General features: G+C 42.5%; 1 protein-coding gene across 5 annotated transcripts in view; it reads right to left on the bottom strand.

The window, feature by feature from the left end:
• Window positions 1-13,948, bottom strand: part of LOC309357638 (opioid-binding protein/cell adhesion molecule homolog) — a 720,946-nt gene that overhangs the window by 59,151 nt on the left and 647,847 nt on the right. The gene's annotated exons all lie outside the window — the stretch shown is intronic.

Raw genomic sequence — 13,948 nt, 5'->3', positions numbered from 1 at the left:
AGAGCCTCTACCTTGAATCCTAAAGGTCCTAAGTTCAAAGCAAGTAAATATACTAATTTAGCTTTCGAAGCACAGGAAGCAAATGCAAATATTTTCTTTCCTTATGCGGCTTTCATCAAGCACTTCCAAGTAAAAGGAAGTGGCTCCCTCCTGCTCCCTGGACCCCATGGACAGCTGTGCAGGGAAACATTGCTAGCTGCTGCCTTAGCACACTCCCTTGTTTTCTTCTCAGCTGGGCTTTTGGAGTGGCAGAAGCCACTACATGAGCTTCCCAGCAAGTGTGCTGCTGTTGCTTACCAAGAGGAGGAAGGTGGCAGGAGGTCAGCATGGTGCACATGCACCAGTTAGACAGACTCTGCTGGTGTGTTTGCATCACACTGACTTCCCCATTCTCTTCCCCTTGTAAGTAAGCAACAGTGGCCCACCTGCTGGAAAGCTGGAATAGCAACTCTGCCCCACGCAGCTAGCTTCTGTGAAATGGAGTTCCTTCTAGAAGAGAGAACTTGCAGTGACAGCCAGATGGGAGCTCATTCCCCTTTCCCAGACTCTGATTACAACTATTGTGTGCAGAAGCTTTCTTCTTTTGCTTGTCCTGAACATGCTGCCTAATGCATAAACATCCTGTCTGAGGCTAGTGTTCAGAAAATTCTGCTATGACCTGACCTGACCACAATTCTTTCAGCTTCTTACGCCCCTCTGTATATGGGTTGCGTATTACTGAGAAGCGGCCTTTTGAGAACCTGAAGACTCCATCTGTAAGCTATGCAGCCTTCCTATTGCAGAATGGCTGCTATTAAACTAGATTCGTATTTATATACACACTCCCTCAATTGACCTCTGCACCGGGAGTTCATAAAAAACACAGTAGCAGTCTTGTAAAAAAAGAAAATAAAAGAAAAGCACTTTCCTTCTCAATTGTGAAAGGAAACAGTCCTTTTTTTTAAGAAAAAGAAAAAAGGTTCAGTATTTGACCATGACTCTGCTCCTCCCAACCTTCAAATTGTTCAGGCTCATCTGCTTTTGACCCAGATTATATAAAATCTTCTTTATGAAGCAGACTGCATTGCTGTATTTTGGATTTCTCCTCTTGATACCAACTGATTCTCAGAACGCATCAGGGGGGGCTTTGTAGTCCTTATCCAGGAGGCAAGGGCAGGACAGGCACACACAGCAGGCTCTCAAAAAGCTGAAACACACAAAGTGATTCCAGCATATCTTCCTCCGTAGAAAGCGCACACTGCCTTGGTCTAGCACAGGCTGGCTAATGAGAGGGGGAGATGGAAAATAGGATTGAATAGATCAGGAATGAGTCTTAAGACTGAGCTGCAAAACAGTCATAGAGGCTTGGAGCTGAGCTACATGATCTCAAGGACTATGAAATGCAGTTCCTGATGGGGTGTACTGCTGAAAGTGAAAGACTGTATGTTAGAAAGCATCTCGCCAACAGCAATTCCCTGTATATTAGCTGCTCTTTTTCCTCAAGGTGTTGAATTTCCATATCCAAGGCACTGCTATTTTTCGACACTGGTCATCAAACACCCGCTTGCTATCCAAATCCTCCAAGAGATTCATTGTGTGATTTTTGTTGATCATATGAGATATTTGCAAAACAGAATACGGAGTGATTTGCTTTTCAAAGTCCCTGGTTCTGCTGTAATGGGGCTTTCCCCTGGAACTTGTAGATGAGATAAGTGAAGAACTCCGGTGTTCCCAGGAGGCACCTTGCTTTGTACATGAAAGGAGAAAACAAGGGATATCTGAATCACTCCACAAAGGAGGTTTCAACTTTCCTGTATCCACAATTTGATGCAAAACAGGAGGTACAGAAAGCAAGGTCTGGGAGTTATTTTATATATATATATATATATATATATATATATATATATATATATATATATATATATATATATATATATTTGCTTTCGTAGATTTTCACGGGTACAGGAATGCAGGTTTTGGTGTCCTCGGGTGTCTTCCCGTGTAAAAGTTGGGGTGTCTAGGCGACGTTTCGACGAGGTCTCACTCGTCATCTTCAGGCTGGTGCTTTCGGCTTCTTGTTACTGGAACAGAGCAGGATCTCAGTGTTTGAGTTCCTATAAATACTGTTGAGGGGGTGTGGTGTATAGCCTCCAATGTTCTGGGCAGAGAGGAAGTTCCCAGGCTAGTGTGCCTTTTCTTCTTTTGTTCCTTAATTACTTGAGGGATATCTTGAGTGATTTCTTGAGTGATATCCTGAGTACCACTTAGGTGGGTCATTAGGTGTGGATTAGTTGCTAAAGTCTTTGTGTCTTGACCTCTTGAACTTTGTGAAGAGTTTTTCTGAGAAGATGGCTGTACTGCACTTAGTTGTGCTCTGGCTTGGCTTCGTGTATAGGGGCGAGCTATACACCACACCCCCTCAACAGTATTTATAGGAACTCAAACACTGAGATCCTGCTCTGTTCCAGTAACAAGAAGCCGAAAGCACCAGCCTGAAGATGACGAGTGAGACCTCGTCGAAACGTCGCCTAGACACCCCAACTTTTACACGGGAAGACACCCGAGGACACCAAAACCTGCATATATATATATATATATATATATATATATATATATATATATATATATGTATGACAAGAACTGAATGATTAACAACACAGAATCTCATACACAGCACAACAGGCAAAAAGCTGACATTAAAATCTGGTGGGGTGAATACTTTCACTTTGCTAAGGACAACATTTCAGGGGAATGGCAAACAATTTTCATTTTGGAATTCCATAATTATGTTTCATGTCCCACACAAACTGTGCTAGATACATGTGAATCCTACTGGCAGAACTCAATAATACCAATTGAAATATTCCTTTGCTACCCCCCCCCTCTCTCTCTCACACGCACACACACACCTCCCCATAATTTTGTATGTTCTGTCATCCCTTCAACATTGTCAATAGCTTGTTTCGTTTAAATGCCCTAGGTGTTTATGAAAATGAATCATGTGTTCTGAATTCTTAAAAAAATGTTGTCATGATTCAGTTTACAAAGTCTAATATTTCACAAATGCATACCATCAAATGTGGGTCAGGGAATAGCTGTCAAGATTCTCAGATTAGAATTTAGAACTAATATAACAGTATTTGATGCAAATATTTTCTTTTAGAAAAGACGAAGCAAATATTGCAGTTTTAGGACTGGTAACGATACACAGTCTATGATTCCTCATCTGTTGTATGGAAATGGAAATCATAAATGATCATGGGGACAATGACAGAACCAATGTGAAAATGTTGAGCTACTGCAACAATAGCAACATCATGATTGTACCAGTAACTGCAGCTTACTCTGCTACACACTGGACATGAGATGCACAACAAACTAAGAATGGGGGAGAAATTCAATTCAGTTCACATTTGAAGTTTGCATATTGTATATTTTATCATTGTAAACTGCTTTAGGTCCTAGATAGCAAAAACTGGTAGACAGATATACAGGCAGTGACCATTTTGTGTGTGTCCAATACACAACTTCTAACTCATGGGTCCTTTTGGACCAGGAAGAGGGCAGAATGGGGGCAGGGCATAACAGCTTATGCACACTCTGCCGACTTGTGCGAGGGCCAGGAATGGACCCCTATCCAAAATGGTTGCCACATCTATATGAATCTACCTAATCTGTCCATTGCAAAATCATACATGAACTGAAACACGGCCATCATGCAAAATTTACCCTTCTCTGAATTTTGCAATAGAGTCTTCTAGCCATGAGCAGAAACATGCTTACAGTAAGGTAAATTGCAGACAGAAATGCATATCTTTGTAAAAGTAACATGCAAAAATGCATGGGAACTGATTTGCAAAAAATGTGTGTATTACACAAAACTGCATAGGAAAAATGAGTATTAGGTGAAATTCACACAAAGAGTGTGTGGGGGACTGGGCAGAGGAGGAATGGTGGAGACTGTCTCCCCAACCTGACCCTTCCAGGGATGAGGAAGAGGAAGACAGTATAGATTTGCAACAGGGGTTTGGGGGAGGTCACAGCTCAGAGGCAGATGAGGGGAAATTTGGGAAATCATGAGAGAACCAGAACAGCTGGTTGACACGTTGTCATTAGAAAGCTTTCCAGACCCACCATCTCCCAGAACCCTGTGGGCCTTAAAAGTAGGAGAGCAAAGAGCTCAAAGACAGAGGGGACATAGCAGCACCTGTAGATGAGGTGATGATGATGACGAATGAGGAAGTGGGAGAGACCGGGGGGGGGTGGAGATTCACTCGGGACAATGCCATTATCCAAAAGGCTGGGTTCTATAGCCTCTCTGTGTAAAGTTTGAAATAAAAAGGGACTGTAAGAAACTTTCCCTTGTCTTACACTTTCCTGGGCAACCAGCCGGGAGCTGCTGACAGCATCCTGACGGAAGGGAAAGCTGAAAAGCTGAGATAAACCAAAATTGACAGATTTGTCAATAGTTACAACCAACTAAGTTTGCACTGGTGCACACACCACTGGCAAACCATCTGAAAGGAAAGAGTTAAGGGCTACAGGAAACCATCAAGTTTGGGTAATGAATTTGAGGAAATGGGTGCATCACTGGTTCACCTCTCCCCTGCCCCTCCTCTTCCTTTTTTCTGCCAATAATTCCTTTCCTTTCCCTTCCCCTCCTTCCCTGTCCTCTGGTCAAAGAAAGATGTGTATCACATCCCGCTGGGAGGAGACTGTAGACAAAGATCTGTCAATTTCTAAGGCTGTTTTCTAAAAGCTTCCTTCTCCCTTTTTTCCTTGCTTTGTTTTCCACCTGCCTGTACCAAATCTTTAAAAAAAGAAAATGCTGCCATTAATAATACATGGCTTGGTTTGTTCGCTTTCAGTTTTCCCCGTGATCCAAATACAGGTTGGTATTCAAGTGAGTGAGGGGGAATTGTTTATCCCAAACTTTGCTTCTTACAAGTTGTTTGGTACTTTGCTCCCCTTTTGAACATCTTGCCCCCTCCTGTCGCTGATGATGCTTGCTTGGACTCATCCATGCCACTTGGCTTTTGATTGTAGCAACTCATCTTGGGTATTTTAGCCAGCAGCTGTTAACCTACTATGTTGCCAGGCACAATTTCTATACACACAAACCTTTGCAGATGCAACCCCAGAGCCTATTTATATTATTATTGTTGTCCAGCAAATGGTCTAGGTTACACATTTTGCACTTAATCTGTATGACATTTCTTTCTTTTCCCCACAGAAATTGAAGTGTTTTCACAGCAAAATGGACCAACTTCTTGCAAATGGACAATTATTGGTGTTCATTCACATTGAGGAAAGGCTGTATCCAAGCAATTAGGAAGGGTTTTTTTTGTTGTTTTTTTTTGTTTTTGAAAACTGGAATGAAGGCATGCCCTCTTTTAGTCAGTGAAGTGGGGCTTCTTTTTCTTTCTTTCTTTTTTTTTAGGTATGCAAGCTTTGTTCTGTTTTTACCATAATATTGAAAGCAACTCACAATCAGAAAACACAACACTTTCAATAAAACCTTATACCTTAAAGTTCAAAACTAGGACAAAAATAGATGCAAAAGATGCACGGATGAATATCCACTCCCTTGCCTCAAAACCTGCCTGGCTTTTGCAAACATTATCATTGACTGTACACAAAACTTTGAGGACTTTCACCAGTGTTCAGAGATAATGCTCCCTCTGAATCCAGAAATATAGTAACTATAGCATAGAGTTGGGGAGGGGTGTAAAACCCTTACCTTAACTTGCAAGAGTAGGGTAACCAGCAAAAGAGGGGAACCTGTTTCACTAGGAGGGTTGGGAGAGAAATTCAATTCAGTTCACATTTAAAGGTGAATCTATGGATTGCACACATTTTGAAATAACATGAGAACCAAAACACAGGCATCCTTCAAAATTCACACTTATCCAAATTTTTTACTACATTGCTCCAACCATCTATTTATTTTTTATTTGAAAAAAATGCATACACCGGTGGAAATTGTACATTAAAATGAATAGATCAATGACAATAAGACCCACAAATGGGTTATATTAGGAGAAACTGCTTGTAAAAATGTGTACATTAGTAGTAAACTTTTTTTAAGCATACAAAATGTGTTTATTAGAAATACTGACAAATTTTCATGACAATATTTTCTCTCTCTCTCTCTTCAGGGTGGGGCATCTCTCATGTTTTAGCTCCCCTTTTCAAAAACAGCTCCTTCCTCATTTATATTTGTGGACTAGCCAGACTAATTGATATATTAATTAATTTCATTTTATTTTTGCCTGTAACCTTTCATTGACTTATCTGCAAGCAGGACCAGTGCAGAGGATTTTTCTGGTGCAGCTGTCCAGAAAAATAATGTGTAAAGAGTCATGTTTCAAAAAGTGTAAAAAATTACATTTATTAGCAAAAATGACATATAATAATGCAGCATATTGGGGAAAATGCTTGCAACAATGTGTGTGTCAGGCACAATTGCAAAAGAAAAAAGAAGTGTGGCGCAGGAGAACATTTCACTAAATGCTGGAACGAGGGCTTTAAAACACACACACAAATGGAAATGTGGAGAACTGAACAGTGGGAAAAGGAGAAACTGAGAGAAACCAAAACTGATAGATCTGTCCATCTGGACTCTAAGACTAATTGTCTCAAATGATCATTATCTGCACAAACTGCAAATCTCCCAGGATTTATATAATACCAATATAGAGCCCTTTAACTAGGCTTGCCACACTTTCAGAAAATTCTGGACATGCCCAGAAATCGGATGCCTAAATGGCATCTGGGTGGAATTTTTGAATTTTAAGAGATATCCAGAATTTCCAGAACATAGAAGAAGAAGAAGAAGAAGAAGAAGAAGAAGAAGAAGAAGAAGAAGAAGAAGAAGAAGAAGAAGAAGAATAGTAGTAGTAGTAGTAGTAGTTTGGATTTGATATCCCGCTTCGTCGCTATCCGAAGGAGTCTCAAAGCGGCTAACATTCTCCTTTCCCTTCCTCCCCCACAACAAACACTCTGTGAGGTGAGTGGGGCTGAGAGACTTCAGAGAAGTGTGACTAGCCCAAGGTCACCAAGCAGCTGCACGTGGAGGAGCGGAGACGTGAACCTGGTTCCCCAGATTACGAGTCCATCGCTCATAACCACTACACCACATTGGCTCTCATAGGGCAACTTAGGGCAACTTGTGTCTCCCCCCCTCCAGTTTTCTGCTCCCCATAACTTTTTTCAGAGGTGTTTTTTGATTTGTTTTGTTTTTTTAAAGTGGGGGACTCTGTCACTTCCCTTAGCCGGAGAGGGGTGGAGAGGGAGGAAGGCGACACAGCAGTGGTGCAACTGGAGCTGCCGCTGCTGCGAACCTGGCCGTTTTCATTTTTTCCAGGGGGTTTTCACAGTTTTGTTTTTTCTTGTTTTTGCCTGGGCCTTCCCCTGCAACGGTGGTGACAGCTCTACTGCTGGGGAAGGCCCAGGGAGGATGGAGAGGTTGTCGAGCTGATGTAGCAGCCACAGCCAGCAGCCACAGCCAGCTCCATGGCCTTTCCGGTCCTGCCTGGGCCTTCCCCACCCAGCAGCTACGGCCCCAACGACACCTCAAGCCATGTCATAGGAAAAGTGGGATTTTCACTTTTGGGAATATGGCAACTCTACCTTGAACCTTTCTTGCTTGCTAACCAGGGTGAAAACTGTCACATAGAAGCCCCTGTGCCATGCCAACTCGGCAAGGCCTCCCAGCCAGCCGTCCCCTGTCACCTCCAGCCACGACAGCTTCCACCTTAGTGAGATGCCTCCCAACAGTGGCCTGTCAGCAACAACTACGGCTCGGGCAGTGGAGGGAGCAACACCTTGCCACTGCCAATTAGGGCTTGAGCATCTCAGCTGCTATCTGGTTTTAGTCCTAATCAGCTGCCTGTCCTTATCAATAATTAGCCGGAGGCAGGGGAAGAAAAATGCCAGGTTACAAGCTAATATTTCCCACATACTGTACAGTCATGAATCATACCGCCTCCAAACCTGCCACTGCTAATAATAAATGTGGATGGAACAATTACCTCTGCTAAAATAGCTCGGTTCATGCTATTTAGGGAGAAGCTTGCATTTGTGGTGGTGTTATTTCACAGCCACCCTGTAGCTTGTTTTCAGCCTGGACAGAGGCCCAGGCCTCAGTTCCTCTGAATTACCTTGGTTGCTGTCAGTCAGGATTTAACTGTCAGTTGCTACCAATAACCCACCAGAGTCATCTGGGCTATGCCTTTCATCTGTCATATTTTGCCCTAGCTCCAGCCAGCTTGCATGGCAGGGGGCAGTTTGTAAAATAATAGGGATTTATTAAAGGATGCCTCCTCCACTGCTTCTGTTGCTTTATTGTTCCTCAGTCCTGTGTTCCACTCCTTTAACTGACTTCCAATTAAACCAGAACTATCTCTGAAATTACTTCTGGAAATGGAGCATGCAGTTTGATGCTGCTTCTAGTTCTTTCATTTGTTCACACACACACACACACACACACACCCTACCCTGTTGCTGATGCGCATGTCTTCATAAAATGTCTGCAGACCCTCCTAGTGTCCCTATTTTCCAGGGACAGTCCCAAATTCATAGCAGCCATCCCAGTTTCTGATCTGAACCCTTAGGATGTCCCCATTTCCATTGGAGAAATGTTGGAGGGTATGGTAGGATGTCCCTATTTTCCTAAGAGACTCCTTGAAGGGTATGGAATAGGACCTCCTGGTTTTCATCAGAAAAATGCTGGAGGGTATCTGTCTGATGTCTTTATAAAGGACCTACAAAAAAAGTTGGGACTATATAATTGCATGAGAATTATTTTTGTGCAGTGTTTTACTGATGTAGCCAAATGCACATGCACATCAACAAAACACACTAATTAAAATTCAATAAAAAGTTAGGACACATACATACACATCACCCCAAGCAAATCTTGATGACTTATAGAGACCTATCAGGTACACACCATGGCCACATATCAGGGATGCTGTAAACAGCAGATATCCTGCATTGTCAGGAGATTGAATTAGATCTGGGGTAGTCATGTTGCCCTCCAGATGTTGTTGGACTACAGCACTCATTAGCCCTAGCCCACCTAGCAAATGGCCGGAGTTGACCGAGATCCTAGTCCAAGAACATCTGGACAGGACATACCCTTTGAGGTTCCTCCCAGCTATATGATTCTATAATCAATATCACTTTCTTGCATGCTTTATTAATGTGAGCATGTATTTTAGCAGTGTGCGCAGGGAGGGTGGGCATGAAGGAACTGAAAGTTCCAGGAAACAAGCATGCATCCTGCTCTGTAAAAAGTTAATAATGAAAACAGGGCAATGGAAAATTCTGAGAGTGTTGTCCTCCCCAGGAAACGACAACACAGAATCATAATTTGAGATTCTGGGAGCTGCTGGGATGAAGAGAATCTTGGAAATACTACCATTTAAAAAACAAAAACAAAAAACAACCACCCAGAAAATATTAACCCTGTTAAGATCACATTCTCTTAGCCCTCGATGTGCTTTAGTCTGTGACAAAATTGTAAAGAGCTGCTACTGCTTGGTTTCAGTGGGAATTTTGCGTGTAAAAGAGTTTCAATAGCTAATTTAGGCAGGTGATTTCTGCTCAGAGTCAAGAAAGTTCAAGAATTGCACAACTCACGTCACTCAACCAAAATTGCCAAAAAATCAAAACAAATAAACTTACACTTTTACGGCCTGTGATGGGAGCTGTTGACCCTGTACCTTGGTTTGGTTCCTCACTCCCATATGGTACTATATGTTAAGTGTGTGTGTGTGTGTGTGTGTGTGTGTGTGTGTAGAAAGACAGACAGACAGACAGACAGACAGACAGAAGATGTTACTCTATAGATTGTCACATGCACTCATGTTCCTATTAGAGGAAGAAGAAAGACAATTGAGCAACAGCTAATGGAGAGATGACGTGATGAGAACCCTCCATAGTCTGAGTGGTGGAAGTTTTCATATTTGTATTGGAGAGGGATTTCAGTTTCAAGCCGATCTTACACCTTAATAATTGTTGATTATACTATTGTTGCACTGTGTATTTTGGGTCTATGGACCACAATAAAGCTGTGTGTGTGTGTCCCCCTTGTTTCCTCATATTTCTAGCATTGTGTTCAGTTTTCTTTACCAGTTTGCATATTATTATTTTTTAAAAAAATCTCATGGAAATTTCTCAGCATTTTGGTGGAAATTTATCCTACTATATCCTTTATGTGAAACCTTTCCATATTACACATTTTTGCAAAACAGTTCCCCCTAATTACTTTCACTAATATATGCATTTATAAGCACACTTTCATATATGCATTTTTGCACAGATCACTTGCCTGGAGAACTGCAATGTAAAATATGGACAGGTGTGGATGTCAAAAGATGGTTATGTTTTGGTTCGCATATTATTTTGGAAAGTGCAGATTAGATCAGTTTGCCCTTTTACATGTAGCTTCATCAGATTTGGCCCTCATACCTATCACTCATGGACCTTTGTCTCTGTAGGAGATCCATTTAAATCCTATGGATCTTGGGATACCCTCCCAGAGATCCTAAGATCACACACACTACATCATATTTAGTTGTTATCATTGAGCACTACCAACAACAAGCAGCAGGGGAAACTGTGGTTGTTATCTCAGTCTGTGAAGTTACAAAAGGCTCTTGTGGCCATTGTGAAGCCCTATAGTGGTTTTTGTGGCTGTGTAATGACAGACGCGGGTGGCGCTGTGGGTTAAACCACAGAGCCTAGGACTTGCCGATCAGAAGGTCGACAGTTCGAATCCCCGCGACAGGGTGAGCTCCCGTTGCTTGGTCCCTGCTCCTGCTAACCTAGCAGTTCGAAAGCATGTCAAAGTGCAAGTAGATAAATAGGTACCACTCTGGCAGGAAGGTAAACAGCATTTCCGTGCGCTGCTCTGGTTCAACAGAAGTGGCTTAGTCACGCTGGCCACATGACCTGGAAGCTGTACGCCGGCTCCCTCAGCCAATAAAGTGAGATGAGCGCAGCAACCCCAGAGTCAGTCACGACTGGACCTAATGGTCAGGGGTCCCTTTACCTTTAATGACAGAAAGCCACACAATTCCTGCAAGGTTCATTTTCCCTAAAAGGGAAGGTCTAGGTATTGTGTTCTGCAGCTATCGAGAGGGTCAGCAGCTCTCTCAGCTACACGGCCTGAAGTTTTCCATTCTCCTCTCTGAAAAGCAGCTTCACAACATGTGGGATTGAAATTCACTGATGGGGACTCTGCCATTCAGATAGGGGATCCTGCCCAGGAATGCCAAAAGCTGCTGTTTTTACGGATGCTGTTGTTTTGGAAAGCACTTCCTATCCCGCTGAAGATGGAATATGCTGCATCTGTGGGGAGCTGAGGAAGGTTACCAAGACGCCAGAGTGAAGCTAAGTTGCTCCAAACTGTTCCTAGTATGGTGTCAAATCAGAGTTGTTAATTGGTGCGAGAGCAACTGTAGGCAACCCGTTGTTTGCAGACTAAACCACCACCGAGCTCATAGCAAGCTAATTCCCACCTCAGGAAAGAGTTCTTTGATTTTATTTCACTGTGTGCAGAGGAGATGTAAGCTGGAGCAAAGGGGTCAGATCTTATTGATGCATCTATTCACGTAACGTCCAGATTATGCTTGTATGAATCTCTGGATTGCAGACCCACAAAAATGTCAGAGTCAGCATACCATACCATGTCTGTAGCATCTACACCCATGGTTCCTTTGGAAAGTACCTGCGTTTTGCTGCTGATTTCGCCCAATCCAGGGACACCATTTAGGGAGGGAAAATTGGTATTGCTCCTCTCCTACATTTCTGATTGTATAGTTGAGACTCATCTGTTAGGGTCAACGGGCCACTGCCACACTCACCTCAGCCAGCCCCCACGTGCCTGCCTTCTTCCTTTCACCCAGTCCAGGGGGTCTCTCTGGCTATCAGGTACCTCCTCCTTAGACTATGTGCCGAACGACAGCTCTGCCTGTTCCTTGACTCTGGCTCCACCTAATGTCCACCACGCTGCGTTTTGCCCTACCTGTCCCAATGGGTCCAGCCATCACTCCTATCAGGAGCACTTGTAAGTCTAACCAACTCACTGGTTTCCACTCATTAAGTGACAAATACACATACACACAGAGAGAAGAGAACAGGGGTGTCAACTTGAATAAAATATTGGGGGGGCAGGTAAGCACAGTCAATCACATGATGCAGCACATGCACACAATTTGAATGGCAATGCCCATGCATTTTTTGGGGGGGGCGGCCTCCCTCAAATATTATTTTTTTTGGGGGGCGAAGGGACCTCAGCCCCTAGGAGTTGGCTGCTATGCTGCCTATGCATGCTAATGGCACAAGTGATATTTACCGTACTTCTTATTTTCAGCTTGATGGGGTTGTGTTGATAGCACCACACAACACAATGTCACATGGGGGTGGTGTCAATCTCCCAAACCATTAGGTTATAAATTTGCAAATTTTGAGGATAGGTGACTCAGAACCTTGCCAGAGCAGAGTTATTTAAAACACACACCAATAGAGAGAGAGCAAAATGGCAGCTGGTATATTGAACTGCACTAAAGACACAGAAAATATGAGTTGTATGGGATCAAATGAGATGTACTCTTGCTACAATGTGCAAAATTGTGTGAGAAATGCCTTTTGGCCCGATAAATGTGAGAAGTCTATATTATTGACTGCTCAACACAGTGGTTTGGTTTCAACTAAGTTGTTTTGTGAGTAGCACAATCTGCTCACACAAGAGGACTCCCCTCCCTCTCCCAAAACAGGTTTAGGGTGTGTGTGTGTGTGGAAGGAGGAGCGGGAGAAGTCTCACTGAATAATAATAATAATAATAATAATAATAATAATAATAATAATAGTAATTTATTTGTACTCTGCCTATCTTGTGTGGCTTCCAACATACCGGTATATAAAAACATAACCAAACCTTAAACCTTAAAAAGCTTCCCTATATAGGGCTGCCTTCAGATTTTTTATAAAGAGTATATAGTTACCTTGTTCATCCCACATATAACCCACTTAACAATATATTGAATTCTACCCAGTATTTCCATGATTACTATTATGCATAAGTGATATTAGACCGATACTGGAGAGGCTAATCTCGTTATTATGAATGTGCAACAAAGCAACCATAACAAATTCTCTTCAAATGCACTTTTTGTGTGTGTGTAATATAAGGTTGAATTCACCCAAGAAAAGGATGTTTGAACCTTGCTCATAATCTCATGCTATTCCCCCCCCCCACCAAAAAAAAAAATCTGAAATACTGAATAGTTTCAAACAGTCAAGGCCAAACTAAGATGTATAGAGGATAGAAAGCAATTCAGATTGGAGCTGTGGTCAAATTCAGATGAGACACTACGTTGTCAGAGAAAGACCCCCTTCGACATATGCTTTAATGGCAAATGCTCTGCATTCAGCACTGCTAAGTAAAAGCCTCTGACGACAATATGTGTTTGATAAAGAAATGCTATCTATGTCCTTTATTGGCTTCAATACTTGCTGGGAATTTAATATTGATGGGGTCTAGAGAAAAGCAGAGCATTTCAGGTTTATGGATGAAGCGGCAGTAATAGACTAGAGTACTGAAAAAAACCCTGCAAAGTGCCCATCACAATGACAGAGGGGGGACCTGTGTTTAGGCCAGCCTTTTCACAGCTGGCACTCTCTCCAGATGTTTTTCACTACAACTCCCATCATTTCTGACTATTGAACATGCTTTCTGGAGCTGATAGGGGTCATAGTCTGATGCTATCTGGAGACCACAGGTTACCCTACAAAGAGTTTCCTTCTGTTGAAAGAAAAAGGTGAAGAAACACTAATTTTACAATAGTTCAGGTCATCAAGAGTTTAAGGGCTGCACCCAATGTTATTCCAGACCCACTGAAAACTTAGTTAGACTTGACTAACTTAGATAAATTAACTACCCTGGATCTACTCTGAGTAT

The sequence above is a fragment of the Podarcis melisellensis genome (genome assembly GCF_964234715.1).
Source record: "Podarcis melisellensis genome assembly, chromosome: 15".
In the NCBI taxonomy this organism is placed as follows: Eukaryota; Metazoa; Chordata; class Lepidosauria; order Squamata; family Lacertidae; genus Podarcis; species Podarcis melisellensis.
The sequence above is the reverse complement of the archived record's forward strand: the minus strand, read 5'-3'. Positions and strand labels throughout refer to the sequence as shown.